The sequence below is a fragment of the Trichoplusia ni genome, chromosome 13 (assembly GCF_003590095.1).
Source record: "Trichoplusia ni isolate ovarian cell line Hi5 chromosome 13, tn1, whole genome shotgun sequence".
Lineage (NCBI taxonomy): Eukaryota > Metazoa > Arthropoda > Insecta > Lepidoptera > Noctuidae > Trichoplusia > Trichoplusia ni.
This window is the reverse complement of record NC_039490.1, coordinates 10,257,592-10,270,298: the sequence shown is the minus strand read 5'-3', so window position 1 is coordinate 10,270,298 and position 12,707 is coordinate 10,257,592. Positions and strand designations below refer to the sequence as shown.

At 33.9% G+C, this 12,707-nt stretch overlaps 1 protein-coding gene across 1 annotated transcript in view; it reads right to left on the bottom strand.

Moving 5' to 3' along the window:
• LOC113500116 (zinc transporter foi-like) overlaps nucleotides 1–12,219 on the bottom strand; it is a 44,329-nt gene extending 32,110 nt beyond the window's left edge. Inside the window, exon 1 of the mRNA XM_026880790.1 lies at nucleotides 12,013–12,219. The gene's annotated coding sequence lies outside the window, so the exon portion shown is untranslated. The remainder of the gene's footprint in view (nucleotides 1–12,012) is intronic.
• Between the last annotated feature and the right edge of the window lie 488 nt (nucleotides 12,220–12,707).

Genomic DNA, 12,707 nt, shown 5'->3' with positions numbered 1-12,707 from the left:
CGCGAAAGTTTGTATGGATGTTTGTTTTTCTTTCACGCAAAAACCACTGAACGGATTTAGACAAATTAGATGCATAGATAGTTTCTAACCAACTCTTGGTGTCTTTGTGTGTGTGACTTGAATGTTTGTGAAACCCCCCGCGACACAAGGATTAAAGTCCTTAGTGCGGGAGTAAAAAAAACAAGAATTAACACAGCGGGTCCATGGGCAACAGCTAGTATTCGATAAACCCTTATAATAAGTGGTTAATCAAAAAGATACAAAGGTCTGTAACAAAATATATCGATTCATATAATTAGCTTTTACGGTGGCAGAACAAATAGTATTATTAATCCTTAATCCGATGAGGTAAGACAGGCAATCTACTTAATATTATGTAAGAAGTAAGGTCATCAACGAAAACCGATTAAGGAGATCAGATTGGCGTAATGATAAAATTGTTTAATGTCAACTATACTAATATTATTAAAACTATATTTTTCGTGATGTTGTTGGGAGTCATCTCAGGATCTGGTGAACCTATTTTGAAATGTTTTTTACCAATAGAAAGTCACGTTATATCTGAGTGTCATTGGATTTAATGTTAATACTGAAAATATCTCCCGTAGAAGAGGTCACGGATCAGTTAGCTTACAATATTTGCATTTGAAAGAAATTCTGTTGTGTAAGCTAATTTGTTGCATTTGATTATAATCAAGCGATTGATAAACTCTTAAACAGTTTAGGATTATTCCTTCACCATTTCCAGCAAGTGATAGTGACTTTGTTATATGCATCATATTAGTGAGACTAGCTCTCTAATCTCTCTAGCTCGATTCGAAACCGCGACCTATGACTTATAGGTCTAAAGCCATCATCATCATCCACAGCCTTTGTCTTCCCGTTGCTGGGCATGGGCCTCCCCTTTCTCGTGACAATTTCTAAGGTCCTGTGCCAACCTCATCCAGATCGATCGATCCATCTTGCTCCCGGAGGACGACAGACAATTCTTTTGCCTTGCCTTGGCCACCATTCTGTCAATACCATATGACTGGTCTATCATTGTTTTTGCTGACAGTACGAGAGTTATTGAAAACAACCTAAAAAAACAAGTTCTGCACCCATGTTTGTTTACTACCCACACTGTTGACATAATCGATTGAGTTTTAGATATAAAATGCAGTTTTAAACCTAGTTATCGATCGACCTAGATCTGAGTTCGTCCTAATTCTAGACTTTTGTTTTGAAAGAGTCGTTTTCGAAAATACAGAGGTGTCTTTTTTGGTGATTTTTGGGTAGTGCATTATAATTTGTAGTTTATTATTTGTCTTTTTAAGGCTTACTTAGGCTTCGCAGTCTATTTGATCGTCCGCCTGTCACTGAATCTAATGAAGAGTCATAGCAAGACAGTCCAAATCTATACCGATGATGCATTTGTTGCCATTAGAAGTTAAGCAACATTCGGTACAAAAAAGAAAAGGGGTGATCATTATTAAATAATGCTACGGTTTACTCACGCGTATTTATCGAGATTCGGGATTGCCCGACTAGTTTCGGAGCCAAACGGGGTCCGAAACTAGTCTACCTAAACCCAATCGCTGCATCATTTAAAAATAATTCTCATCTCGATAATTATTATCAAAATCAAAGTGATAAGTATTTTTTTAGTTTTCTTTAGCCTATTCGATCAGTGTCGCAAGCTCAACTCGCAATTAACCTATTTCTTTAAAATTCCACTATCACTTCACACATAATATACATGTATGAAATCAACGAGTCGTCTGTATGTGAAGCTTACACGCAACATGTAGTAATTGTATATGTTCGTTGAATAACAAGTAGCGGCATTGATTGGTCCATGACCGCGAGGTCGCGGGTTCGAGTCGCGCCATATGTATGACATGTATGAGTGAGGATGCTATGATGTTTACATACGAAAGTGAGGGGTAAAACTGGTTTTGTTAACCGACTACGATGGGGTAACGTTATTGAAGTATCTAGGAATGTGTTGCAATTCTTTCAGCAAGACGGCAAAAGGAGAATAATAGAACCTTAGACGGGGGGACTCGAAAATGCGACTGCTAATATCTTTTTTTTTCATTTGAAAATATTATCCGATCCGCTCGATCGGTATTAGACAGTAATATGAGGTTTCTTTAAATTCGTAGGAACAGTGATAGTTACAAGCCATTTAATTTTCAAAAACCTGTTCACTAATGAAATAAATGGAATGACATTTATAAGAGAGATGGTAACAGATATGCATAAATTGTATATATTATCATGAGCTTGTAAAGGAAACCCATGATGGTTGCTTCAATGCTTTTCTTTTTTTCCTTCCTTAAAACATTTGGCCCAGTAAACATTTAACGTATTTTTTTTAAATAGCCCATTTTAAATCATACAGTCACAAAACCCCAAAAAAACAGAACAAAATTTCCTAAAATGGTAGATTTCTAAAACAAAAATCTACCAAAATGGTAGTTTATATTTTCGATGGCAACACTGAACGGCCTTGAGAGTAGAGCATTCTTTATCGAGTAACTAAGATAAATCTTGAGTTTTATTAGGTATTATTATTGCTAATAGTCTCGGCTTGTACAAGATGAATTGTATTTTAGAATTCAATTATTACTGTAGGTACTGTTAATAAGTGAAATACTGAACAAAAGAAGTATTAGTGTAACTATTTTAATTTCAAGTGTTTTATACTCTACCCGTCTACTCGCCCGTCACAAACTTAACTTCTTTATCACAGTTCCGTAGACAGGGTAAAAACAAGCTATTACTAACGCTGTCTATCCGTCTGTAACCAGGCTGCATCACACGAAACGTAGACGGTAGACAGTTGAAATTCTCACAAATGATACATTCCTCTTGCTGCTTGTTACAGTCATATTAATTTGTTGGAGACAAATAGCTACCCACCCCACCGTATTCTTTTTGTCACAGCCCAATATATTTTCAAAATCATCATCATAAGCCGGGACCCCACAATTTAACATGCCTTCCGAAACACGGAGGAACTCGAGATGGTCACCCATCTACGGTCCAACCGCGTCAAGTGTAGCTTAACCTGTGATCGATCCACTTATTATATAGACTCGTACTACCAGTTTTATAATATTAGTATAGATAAATCGATTATTACACGTGATTATACAATTTAATTCATTATCAACGGTTACAAAGGAACAATGTATGTTATTAGTTATAATAATAGTCTAGCCATATTTTAATACAACGTAGGTGGTATTTTAAAACACGTGTATATATTACATAAAGAATATACATAAAATGCATCTCTATATATAAAATTCTCGTGTCACGTTGTACGAAATTGAAATCCTCCGAAACGGCTCGATCGATTCTCATGAAATTTTACTGCTTATAGGGCAGGTTTGAGAATCTGACATCTATTTTTCATCCCTCTAAATGTTATGGGTCTTCCTTCTTTCTTTCAATTGTTTTTTTCTGTTACTCGTATTTATTTATGATGGTACGTTGAACGTTCTAAACTTTAGTGTTGTTAGGATCATTTAATTTTTTCATTCGGTTTTACGAAATAAAAATAAAACCCCCGGCAATAAGTCATATGATAAATCATCTTTAGCGGAATTGCAAATTCTGAGATTTAATTTCACTTTCTTATACTTTTTTATATGGAATATATATACTTTTTTATACTTTCACAAGACAAACGGATAGCCATATCTCATTTTCTCAATCACCAATTGTTTATCGACAATTAATACAAAACAAATTATATTAAAATGGCCTAATCTATTCTGAAGCTATGGTGCCGCAAACAGACGGACACGTTAAACTTATAATTACTTATTTTAGTTAGAAATAAAGCAAGATATACTCAATACTTTACTTCGTAATATTTCTAAATACGTATAGATATGTATAAGGCCTTATTAAAACCGTTTATAATCACAGCATTAATTACATTATATTATATTAAATGATATAACATAATGTTATCATTACATCTAATGAACAAAGATTTAAATAAAACAGTTTCTATTGGATACATATTTATAGAATAGGCGTTGTTACAAAACGTAAATGATCCCAGGTGAACATAAAATCAGGATAAAAACTATCCTATGTGTTAATCCTGGTTATAAACTATCTGTGTACCAAGTTTCGTCGAATTACGTTGCGACGTTTAAAAAAAAACATAAAATCAAAATCATTTATTAATTAGGCTACTAAGTAGCACCTTTTGAAGGTCAGATTACATTGGACAGCACCCTTTACCGCTTCCTAAGCTTGCTGTGAGAGAAGAAACGGCGCAACAAACTCCCCAGCAGCACGCTGTCATACATTCAGAGGCTAATATAGAACTAATATTACGAAAACTAGGCGGTTCTGGAAGTATTTCGTATGTATACGGGTCGAATTGATAACCCCCATGTTTTTTAGTCGGTTAAATTTATATTGCGAAAAAAATACGGTAAAATTATTCCTGGGAGCAAAGTACCAGGCGCTTATAAAATGCGAGCGATGTATTTAAAGTATCGCGTTCCATTGCCGCGTAGGTGTGTCATTGACTGTTCGTAGGTCAGTAGGCTAGTAATGTATAACATGATTCACGATAAAGCCGCGCACTGAATAATAATACTGATAAGAACACGGATCTGAGGAGTGGCTGGAAGTGACGTAGCTAAGCAAAGGGTGTCATTATTAGGAGTTGGCGATCAAAATTACACCCGCTGTGTAGGTTGGTGATGACGATTAAGGTTACATCTGAATGTAAGAAAGAATATCTCAGTAACGGTTTATAATGTGATCTAAATTCAGTAAATACATTAAATTCTTTTGAATCCAATTTGTTGACGTCATTTTGTGTCGTCAATTGTTATGTTTTACGTTATTGACAGACGACAAAGAGCGAAAAGGATCAGACAGCGAACTAGTTTGACGACACCGGTTACTGGCCTAGAGACAGACAATGTTAGTATTAGAACGAAATGAAATTTGAATGGATACTGGACATTTTTAATATTTTACGTACTTGAGAGACGATAAAAAGCGACGAGAAAAACAGACAGTGCCACTGATTTCAGTACTACTTCAGTGTAAGGCACTTCCATTTAATTTCCTGTGCTCCATGTTTTGAATATATATAAACTCGTGATATACATGTGCAGATAGGTATGTGAGACGGATATTTTCGGCAAGTGATACATAATATCAAACATACATACAGACCTATTTGTCTTGTTTATTGAGTGGTGTAATAATGATTGATTATGTTCAGAGGCGGAATGATATAGGTTATGTCCAAAGATGATGTATTCGGCTCGAGAAAAATGAGAATAAGGTTCAATGCTCTGATATTAAGAGTAGTTTTATGGACTGAATCAACATTTCGCTTACATTTGGACCGCCAATACTTAAGTAGAAAAGAAATTAAGATCGGACCTCATGATTAGGGACTCCAGTTGAGTCCTAGACTAGTCGGGCTGTCCCGATAAATACACGTGAGAAAACCGTTATTAAATAAATAAAAATTAAGAATATATCTAAACTAAGCAAAGTTATTAAAATAAACCGTTGCTATTGGAGCCTAACTAAAATATTTAGAGACTAAATATTCGACTTTAATAATCTGTTTCAAAATAAATATCGATTAAAATCTTTATTGCATCACTTTATCTCTATGTATTCAATAAGGTCAAGGAAACATCAATTAATATTAAAACAAAGATTATGTACAAGATTATACATAGAAACTTTGTAAATTAAAGAATCAAATATTCGGCCTCACATATTGAGTTCGCCGAAAGCCGAATACTCATCACATCACTAGAGCAACTGTTTACAATGGGTCAACAATCAAAGCGCGGAGTTTTACGTAACAATACGTCACGCGTTCAATAATAACGATTCGTTATAAATTAAAATACTGCGTGATTGATAAAAACTACGATTTGTGTAATAAAGGAGGTTTTTACTTGGCATTAAAACGCGAAAGTTTGTATGTATGGATGTTTGTTCCTCATTCACGCAGAAACCACTTAACGGTTTAGACCAAACTAGGTACTAGGTACAAACAAACTAGGACAAACAGACAGCGGGGCCTAAGTTTCGGGTTTAATATTTACCCTTAATTGGATACAGAACCTCATAAAGGACTAAGACGAAAAACATATCACATAAAATCTAGCAATAACAAAACATGGCGGTTACACTTAGATCATAATAAGCTGTAACATAAACATAATATTTAAAACAAACATCTCACTTTACAAAAAAACAAATTATTTTCAAGAATAGACATCCGATACATTGCATGGCTACGATACGTAATTGTGCACTTTGTAAACAAATTTCATATTGGTATGACTCTATATTTTATGAGTGTCATATAAAAATATTCAGCTTATAGAATGCATTTCGTTAGGTCCAAAAATAACACAAAATTATGATGATTTGTCAGCAAACGTAGTGTAGGACGTCCTCAGGCACGGTGGAGTGATGATTTGCGCAAGATGGCAGGAGCTGGATGCGAGCAGCCGAAGATAGATCTCGATGGCGTGCAATAGGGGAGGCCTATGTCCAGCAGAGGACGATTATTGGCCGATGATGATGATGATTTGACATCGAGTTTCAGACGTTACAGTGGTATAAATTTTAGCATCCCTATGTAAATAAAACATCAAGTGCGAGGGTTTCTTATAACCCATCAAATTTTGACCGTAACAATCGTTGCTTAACCACGATTTTGATTTTTAGTATTTGTTTTAATAGCGATAACGGAAATACATCATCGGGTTCACTAGCATACAAACAACCAGACTCAGAACAAGCATTCATGGATCACGCAAATTATTGTTCCACACGGGGATCAAAAGCCGAGACTCATCGCGCACATTGGGATTAGCGTGGTGACCTACACCTAACAGTTATCCTTACAGACATATATAATAACTAGCTTTAGCCTGCGGGCTCGCCCACTACAAATAAAAATTTTAAATCAGGATAGAAATATATGTCCTATCCTATGTGTTAATCCTGGTTATATACTATTTATGTACCAAATTTCGTCTTAATCCGTTCAGCAGATTCTGCGTAAAAGAGTAACAAACATCCATACATACAAACGTTCGCGTTTATAATATCAGCAGGCAATCCAGTCACCATAATTTGAATCCTTTTTCGTTCATCATAAACCGGTTGGTCCACATGTACTAGGCTGCAACATCTCTCCAGCTAGCTACATAATGAAAAGATTCCAAAAATACTTCGTCGTTTTGTAACCGTGGCTATTTGTGTACAGAGCACGTGACACGCCTCGTGGAACGCGTTCGAGTCCCCGTCGTGTATTTAATTGCATATTTCAGATTACTAATTTAATTTGTGGAAGTATTTTATTTTTATTTTGCATTTATATTAAATGGTGCAACGTTTTACTCAGGCGTTTTTGCCGGGATAGCTCGTTTGTGTCTGAAATTTGGGCCCCGATTCGGCTATTTACAATTGTCGAAGAATTAATGGAAATAGGATTAAATTGACACTATGTGTAATCTCCTAAACATTTTACCAACAAAACAATTGGAAATACTTTGCATTGAAAATGAGTGTTCCGCCCCTAAAATAGGAAAAATCCAGGGGATGCGAATCTATATCTATACTAATATAGAAAGCTAAAGAGCCAAGAACTTCTGGTTCAAATTGAAAAAACCTTTTTGTATTAAATAGACCATTTATCGAGGAAGGTTTTAGTCTATATACCATCACGCTGCGACTAATAGGAGCGAAGATACAATGGAAAATGTGGAAAAAACAGGGCAGGCATAAATCATAACTTGTATCTTCTAACCACGCGGACGTAATCGCGGGCAACAGCTAGTTGTAAATACATTGCATTGAAAATGAGTGTTCCACCCCTAAAACAGGAAAAATACAGGGGAATGTGTAACAATCTTACAAATAAATACAATTTTTCTCAAAATTAACATGCATACATTCGACATATTTCTTGGAACACAGTTATATAATATTCTGCATGAGAGACCGTTAACACATACGATACATAAACATTATTATATCTCAGTGCAGAGGTATTTCAGTGTGTAACGACTAACGATGTTTTCGTTACGATAAGTATAGCGAATGTTACAATAGTCAATCGTTAGCTGGTACAATGGACTGTGTGTTGTATAGAGATATTATAATATAATTATACTGGTATGCGTGGTTATCAAAATATAAGTTGGGAATTATTGTTAACTTTTGTGAGGCAGATTCCTTATTTTATGATCCATTTAATTAAGATTAAGTCACGCGCATTTATCGGGATAGCCCGACAAGTTTCGGATTCATACGGAGTCCTTAATCATGATTTGATGAGTTGGTAAAAATCTTGGTAATAAATCATAAATTTTTGATTTTTTTTTAAATCTTGTCCAGGTTCAACAGTGAACAGATTATACTCGTAAGATGTACCTACTATTTCACTGCTTCATGATTTTCAACAGAAACCCAGACATAACTTAGGCATTAATTTTAATAATATTGAACCTAAATAACGTTGTTAGTAACCTTTGGTTGAATGTCCTAGATAGGTTTACGATGGACATTAACGACGATTGTTCATTAAACCATCATAACTTCTGATGAATTATTTCAATAATCATAATATTAGGGGAAAATTAAACTTTTAAAACACGTTTTTAGTTTTTATACACTGTTTTCTTGTTTTTTTGTTGTTCAGGTTGGATTTGAGGCACTTCCCGATAAGCTAGCAGGCTGAAATTTTCGGGGTAGCTTCAAACTCGATGACAATGCAATATGCAACTATAAAAACGGCTGGCCGATTTTTTAATGACATTGAAAAACATGGATTTTTTTTACTTAATTCTGCCGGGAGAGTCTGCACGGATATTCTAGTGGTTGAGGGCACCACGCCAAACCCATCGAGAGTGATGTGTCGCGGGTTTGACCCCCGAGTAGGACGTTTGTTTGACCCACGAATGCTTGTTCTGAAATTGGGTGTCTTTGTACATGTGACTTGAATGCTTGTGAAACGCCCGCGAGACAAGGATTAAATTCTTATTGCGGGAGTCGTTTAAAATTCACCAGTAGGTGGTTAATTTTCATCATAATTCATATGTAAAGTATTGTAAAGGTACATCAGACAATTAGTGTGCCATATCTTTATGCCTTTACATAATATATCACATACCAATTGGCTTTACCAGCGATCAATCAACGTTGATCAGTATGGCAATTGCTGATATAAAGGGTTAAATTGCCTTTATGAACAAAAATGTACGGTCAGTAGCAAAATCCATTATGGACTTCGGAAAAATAAAGCGGTGTAAAGGATTTATTTAACTATTTAAAATTGTCGATAATGTTTTTTTTTAACATTACTTAATCGTCTTTTTCAGAGTTACAATAAAATATGACTAAGGAATTGAATTCTTATGTCGCGGGAGTTTCACAGACATATAAGCCTGCAAAAGACAGACTCATAACAAGAATTTGTCGATCACACAAATGCTTGTCCAAAGCGGGTATCGAACTAACGCCATGACCCACTCTGCTATGATAAGCTCAGTACTTTTTTTTAAATTGCAGTCACGTTATTTAGCATCAGTGCCAAAACTACGATCAGTATTTTTTTTACGACTCACGCCTTAAGGAATTTAATCCTTGTGTCGCGGGGGCTTTCACAAATATTTATTTTAGCTGCGGAAACGAGAGGTCACTCTACGCTGTTTTGCTTTTAAAACGGCCACAGACAAAGCGTAAAAGATCCTACTAAGATAAATAAAATTATTTGTTGTACTTTTCTTGCCGACTGTACTTTACGCATAAACAGCATCGGCAAATTGAACCTTATCCTCACTAAATAAAGTCGGTTTTCGTACATCTTTTTTTCTCAAATAAGTGGTACAGCCAATATTTGTTGAAGTAATCAATAAAGTTTATTGACAGTTCGACGTAATAATTAATTGATTTGTGTTTATTCATTATTGAGCTCGACGCAAAAAGAGGGGTGTTACGATTGACGTGTCTGTCAGTCTGTGAAATCATAGCTCCTGTATGGATTGATCAATTTCTATTAAGATTGTTTTTTATTAAAGGTGAACTGTCTGGGAGAATTCTTAGACATGTTTGATAAAAATCGGTCCAGCCATTTTGAAGTTGAGGTACTGAGTTTTTACGGTCAACAAATTTAAAATCTGTCTAAGCCTATTCTATATGAGGCAATGCAAGTCTATGATATTCCAAAACTTTAGGTGTTAAGAGACTATCGCCAAACTCATAGCGGTTTGAACATAGGCAAAGTGTTAATTCGACAGAAATCATATGGTAAAGTAAATTAGTCAAATAACAAAGCATTTACAAAATTGGATTCCTATTAGATATCCAAAAAACTATAACATGTATAGTGTAGGTAATGAATTGTAATGAGAAAATTATTAGAAAACCCTATACAACAATAACTTTTGACTTGATATGTTTCAGTATTCAGTGATTACTGTTTTTAAGACCACAGGGTTTTCAAAAAAGGGAAGGTCTTAGCCAAGTAGTGATATTTTATAAAAAAAAGAATTTAGATGTTTTTAATATTAGTAATAATTAATGAAGTTGTAACTTAAATTAGTAATTATAAAAAAAAAAACAAAAAGACATTTCATGTAATTTAAATAGCAAATATGACTAGTTTTATCTTGCTTTAGAAGTCAAAATGTGGTAAAAAGTAGCATCATTGTCAGACAAAGAATTATTGCAAGACTTGATAAGGTTATGCCCAGCAAAAACGGCAACTAATAATGTAGAGTTAATGTATACTGTCATAAGTGTTTAGATTTAATAACTTAGATATAGATATTTTGCTATGCCCTAACCGGGTCCATAATGTATGTCCAACCCTAAATTTAAGATCTTTATGTAAAAAACATTGTGGAAATGCAATAAAGAAATAAAGAATAAAGTGATTGAACAGTTCAAAAGTGACGATGACAGAGTTATTTGCATAACAAACATTGAGATTCTCAAAAATACCATTTTTTTATTACTATATTCTCTATGTTTTGCTCTTTCATAATCTGTTATGCAGAAAAAATGCATAATAAGTTGATGATAAGTTTAAATTAAATAATTATTTAACTTAAAAAGACATTAAAATCATAAAACTGATTTTACATAATTAAGTCTTTTCTAAATATATTTTAATCATTCTTATCTATCAATTTGCATAGTTAACTTTCTGGGTCGACAACTTATTAAATAATGTTGCTATATTCATGATTTTTTATCATCATTTTTCAAGTAAATTGTTAAAATTTTACTACTGAAAAGATATTCAAATTTATTATTTGTTTAATGTGTACTGCAAATTAAAAATATGTGATATATATATATTCCATGTGTCCATATTGTTTACTTAATATTTAAATAAAGCATGTCAATATTTACCTAACCTATTTCATTATGACACGAAATTTACAGTATTATCAATACATGAACAGAAATATAGCATTTAAAGGTGTAAGAATGAAAATGAGGGTTTATTTACATGATTCTATTAATTAAAACTATCAATATATAATTAAACGTGCATACATTAAAAACTTTCATTTCGCGTCGTAGTTATGAAGAGAAAACTGTTGCGCTGAAATGCCGACATATATAATATATATGTCCGTAAAATCATATAAATATCATAATGATACACGATTTCTGTGAAAGTACACAATGTACAGAGTTCTAACCTTTTACCGGCGTTCGAATCAGTAGCGGTATAATCAACAATTATGTTTTAATAGCTTATAAAATAGCGGTTACACGCTTTCCAAATTTACAACGATATGCCTTTACAACAGAACATAACATATTTACACTATTTTTTTCACACGACAGCTCGTTTTATGCCGCGAACGGACTCCAGATGAGTCTTAAAGTTACAGAGAATCATAATAAGCCACACGACACCGCGAGAAACGTCTGAATACCCAAATAAAGACAACAAAATATACCATGTCCATCTTTAGTTACACTGACCTGTATCTCGTTATAGATGCATCAGCGGCGCGCAAATACGCTTCCATCAAACATTTAACACTGAACAGAACTTGAAAGTTAACAATAAATGTTTATTTCACACAATAATCATTCAGTTTTTGCGATTTTTTTTATTGTGACACTACACTCGCGGGTTACGGCAGACAGCACAACGCGTTCGCGAGTTTTTGAGTGTTGCTATACTTTGATTTTTTAAACTACTAATTCTACTATACTACGTTTGTTTAGTAATGGCTAAAATGAAATGTCAAACTAAAAACGGAATCAATAATAATTTTCTTATAGTTAATTTAAAAAAAAAGGTGTTCGCTAGCGTTTTAAACACATGAAGGGTCAAAAAACTAAAGGCGACGGATATTTCGTTCTTTATTTAAATGATTTCAATGATATTTCGTTCTTTAATATGCATAATGCATATAGTATGTGCAATAATAGGCATATCAAGTATTGTAACTTTTGGCCAAAGAGTGCAACTAATGTAGTTTATGACAAAAATGAAGTATAATATTTATCCGGTAGATAAAAATAACTTAGTTTGCAGCTGGCACATAAGTACTACTACTTTCAAAAGGAAGGTAGTGGAGACCATTTTAATATATACCTTAAAATTTTGATCAATACCACAATATTTTATTCAGTATAAAATTATTGGCATTCCTACAGCCCGCATGACT